General features: G+C 39.3%; 1 long non-coding RNA gene across 1 annotated transcript; it reads right to left on the reverse strand.

Moving 5' to 3' along the window:
* Positions 1-850: 850 nt before the first annotated feature.
* On the reverse strand, positions 851-4639 carry LOC123172460 (uncharacterized). Its single transcript, XR_006485602.1, has 4 exons — positions 4486-4639; positions 4365-4408; positions 1990-4283; positions 851-1901 (listed from the first exon to the last, which is right to left on the reverse strand). It is a non-coding gene; the product is annotated as an uncharacterized lncRNA (long non-coding RNA).
* Positions 4640-4657: the final 18 nt, after the last annotated feature.

The following is a 4657-nucleotide window of genomic DNA, read 5'->3' on the forward strand; positions in this document are numbered from 1 at the left end:
ATATATATATATATATATATATATATATATATATGTATATGTATATATATATATGGACACGTGCAGGAATTGGATGTGATTCCAATACACATACGAGGTAGCTGCTGCAATTCTGGATCCGAAAGTAAAATGGGAAGGTTTCACTCATTAAGAATTGGTTCATTACCCAAACCATAACACCATACAACCAAGAAAAAGGTAAAAATAGTATTCGTCTAGAAACTGTGTTATGTTTGTAAATTAATCCTTGCCAATGATCTTTTAACAAGTTTGATTTTGTTGGATTAAGAAAAAGCAGGAATAGGAAAAACTACTGAATTGCATTGTCATATTCACATGAATCCAATGGTACCGAATTTGTATCAAAGTTTGTTTGATTACACCAAAGGAAAGTCAGAATAATCTTTCCAAAGGTGTTGAGTCAATAGATTTTTTTATGAAATATGGTATCAAAAAACCTTAATGAAAATTCTCATAAGATCTAATACTACAGACCGAAGGACCCATGTAGAAAAATTCAACTGGATTATATCATCCACGTCTTCTATCAAAATCCTTCAAATCAAAGATGCCTCTTACGCTGAAGATATGTAGGTGCTACATTGGCCCCGGCGATTATTACTATTGACGTTATTATCTTCATTCAAAAGATACAAAAGATATTCTGGCTTCGAATAAATAATTACACCCACATGATCCATTTATGACGGCCAACCATGCAAGCACAATGCACCATGCCGGCCTACTTTACCTTCACTGACCTTATGTCCAGCAGAACATCGCGGATTATATGTATGCAGTATGCTCCGAGCACACACACTAATCTCACTTCAATGGGTAGCTACTCACGTCAAAAAGAAAAGGTTGTCTGTATGTGTACTTAGGATTGCGAGGTACCAGGAATGAGTACACACTAGCATGAGAGAGCATCGGCTACCTCTGGCTACCTAGTACAAGAGAGACTCAATCTTAAAGAATTCAGTATCTTCTAAGCACAAGAAGACATCCCTTTGGCTACCTAGTACCAGTCACTACTAACAGTTAATTAAATTATCTGTCTGTGTTAAAAGAAGCCCGAAGTTAATAGCTCGTGCGGATGGTAGTAGCAAGAACCTCAAGACAAGGCCATGTGATCAAGCGCTTCTCCATCGGTTGTGTTGGGTCCGCCGGCTCCATCGATCTCTACTAAGGGATAAATCATGGTGCCATGTTTTCATTGAGTTGAGTGCAAGCTAGAAACTGAGAAGAGGGGAAATGAATCATTAGCAAATACTCATAGCTGCAAGAAATCTGTTTTCACTGCTGACTGCACAATCTGAACTATAATTGCAGTTACACAACCTAATCAAACATCACATGTAGCATTGATTCCTTGAAATGGCTAGCAGCTAAACTTAAATCATAAAAAGATATTTGCAAACAGAGCAACGCAAAGAGAGAATTTTAGTGTGTTTCAATACCTAACAAGATGAAATAAATCGCGAAAAAGAATGAACGCAAAACTGAACATTTCTCATCGACTATGATGCACTCTTTCAATTAAACTAGTACTCCCAGCTGTTTTTTTAATTATAAAAAGATCAATAAACAGAGAATATCATAGTCAACAAAGAGGATATCTGCCTCATTTCATCGTCAGCTATAACAAATACAGAAACAGGTAACATATGGATTTGCTAAATTCTAGTACTATAAGAAGACAACCAGGTAATCTATAAGAAAGAAGACCTTGATAAAGAGGCAAGTTGATTCTTCACTAAATATTTTGGACGGTCTCCAATTCGGGCAGAACTGGTTTGTGCTGGAGCCGCTGGACTGTGCCCAGAACAAAGGACCTTCTAGTTCTAGGTGCCATCAACAAAATAGGGATAAAGAGCAAAACTTCGAGGTTCCTGTGCAACCTGGAACGGACAGATCCCAGAGCATGCAGTCAGTCCATCAGTTAGCTTCTAGAAGAACTACAACCTTGCAACAAAAAGCAGAGAATACCGTTTAAGATCAAGATACTTCTCCTTGGTCTCAGATTGATCAAACACACTGAAATATATTAATCTGGGTGTTCGGCTTGTATATTGCATCGACTTGGTAAACTGTAACCAGAAATTTGTCACCAGCATGCTACATAAAACTGATGTGGGCGCACTTCAAGTGATCCTGCAGCAGCACAAAACATACCCAGTAACAAATGGTCAGAGTGAATTTGAGGCACACAAACCGTTTGAGATACCAGGAAAGTTCATTAGCCATACATTACGAATTTGAATATTTGAGGTATTACATGTCAGACATTACGAATTTAAATATTTAAGTGTTTTTTCCCAATCCAGTCTGATGTACTAGGGAAGTTCATCAGCCAGATATACTAAAAAGATAGAGTTGTCCTGCATGCTCCACTTGGAAAGGCAGTCCTCCTCCCTCCGGCATAGATTACAGTCACATTAGCTAAACTGTTGGCGAGTAAGTAATCTCAATCATCACTCTTTCACTTGGAACTCGGTTCGGTTGGTTTATCTCACTCTGAATAAAATGTTTCCAAAATGGCAAAATCTCTCTTCTCTGCCTAGGTTCATACAGCAACTACGGTGCAGAGACACCATTGGCAGGTTCCAAAATCATCACTCTGAATGCTTCAGCTCTCTTGTACACTTGCACTGCCCTCGTTCGTGAAGAATGAATTCACTTGCACCGCCCTCGCTCGTTATGCAATGGATTCATGAAGAATGAATTGCAGTACAACATTCCAAATGATGCAATTCATTAATGAAGAAAGAATGAATTGCAGCAGAGCATTTCTGAAAAGCTGACTATAATTTAAGCACTTAATAATATAACAAGAGTAGTGCTCCAAGCTCTTCTGAAAATCAGGTGCAACCTGCTAGTCGACAATTGGATAATCGGCTACAGCCAAAAAATAGAAACAAGACACCCATGTATATTTGCTAGTAAGTCTTAATATTAAGAAGAGCACCAAATAAACTCTACAAAGGAAGACATCAATAAAAGGACAAGTCAATTCTTCAGTTCAATAAACAGAGACAAGAGACAGCTAGGTTGCTGACGTTTGAGTACTGAGAAGAACACTACCAATAAACAGTCAGACCTTCTTGATTATAACTTGTCTAGCCGGCTCATAGTGGACCTAATTCATACACACTGCAACAGTCAAATAAAAAAAGAATACGTGGCTGCCTCTTACAGAATCTAAAGGGAAGACAATCTGGGCGTATACAAGTTTCATTTCTCCAGCTTATCTTAACATCAAACATCACATGAAGCATTGATTCCTTAAAATACTTAGCCACTAAACTGAAATGATTAATATTATTCCAAACCATGCAAGATGCAACCCAAAGGCAGAATTATAACAGTATGTTTGTGTTTCAATACCAAATCAAATGCAATGGAATCATGAACCGCAAGCAGAGCATTTCATCGAGAAGTTGCTCATAATGCAATCTTTCAATTAAACTAATTCTCCTAGCTCTTGTAAGAAAATCAGTTTCAACTTGCTAAGATCATGGCTCTGCACAGAATAGTGGACCCAATTCACCTGCATTGCACCGGTTACAGAGAATAAAAGATCATGGCTCTGCAGATCAGTACAAGTTTTATTTCTCGAGCATATGTTAAGATCGAACATCAGATGAAGCATTTGTTCCTTAAAATGGTCAGCTTCTTACCGCCACACACATGGTATTCAGGTTGGGCACAGGAAAAAATAATTCGGGAGGAAGGCAACCGAGGCACCAATGGTGTACCATCAACTTTGTTGTGAACAATAACACCATTCCTCCAAACAGTGCCACAGCCTCAACAGGAGTTTACTTCTGATCTCCTCCACTCACAACCTGTCAGGACCTGAATTTCTGGGTGCCTCTTCAGAACTTGCTGCAGCTCAGCTCATAATGCCACTGCCTTGTTAGTTGGTAACTCTCTTCCTATCATGTTTTGTCACGATACGCCGACCCAAGATTTTCAAGTGTTTTGCTGTCTCCTTGTTTGCAGAACAGACATGCTTGCCCTTAACAAAAAAACATTTTGACCATCAACATGCTTGCTCATAAAAAGCACAAGAGGTCAGTAGCATTCATGTGCTATTTCACCAAAGGGAGGTCAAACAACAGGACCAATGACCTAGGAATCTGGTGACCAGTTAGGCACTTGGGCTGGACACACATCTCCGCGAACAAAATGCCAACAACCACAACCATAGATGATAAACTATGCTCACTCATACAGGAGGATTCAACTCATTTTCTTTCTTGCAAACTTGGTGCACTATGCTGCAGGAGGAAACACAGGAGTTCAATGCAAGTTCTATCATCAACCTGAAAGATGCCTACACACGCTACTTTAGAAGAGACCTTGTGAAGTGCACTTCCACAGTCGCTACGGCTTGGCTTATCATCTGCAAATGTTGTAGAGAAAAGGTCATGTGGAGCTAGAGAGGCTTCGGCTCAAATCATTATCACAACTGTGTTATACCTGCTCAGTGAAGGATCCAGCTCCTTCCAATCGCCTGGCACCTTCTCAGATATCGCATTTGTATCTGTTTCCAGAACAATCCTACAAGGCCATCTGTGAAGAATCAAGTATATTCAACAATTTATTTGCAGGTCCACAACTCATCAAATAACAATCTACCCGACCACAAAGT

Source organism: Triticum aestivum, unplaced genomic scaffold (assembly GCF_018294505.1).
Source record: "Triticum aestivum cultivar Chinese Spring unplaced genomic scaffold, IWGSC CS RefSeq v2.1 scaffold185830, whole genome shotgun sequence".
NCBI lineage: Eukaryota > Viridiplantae > Streptophyta > Magnoliopsida > Poales > Poaceae > Triticum > Triticum aestivum.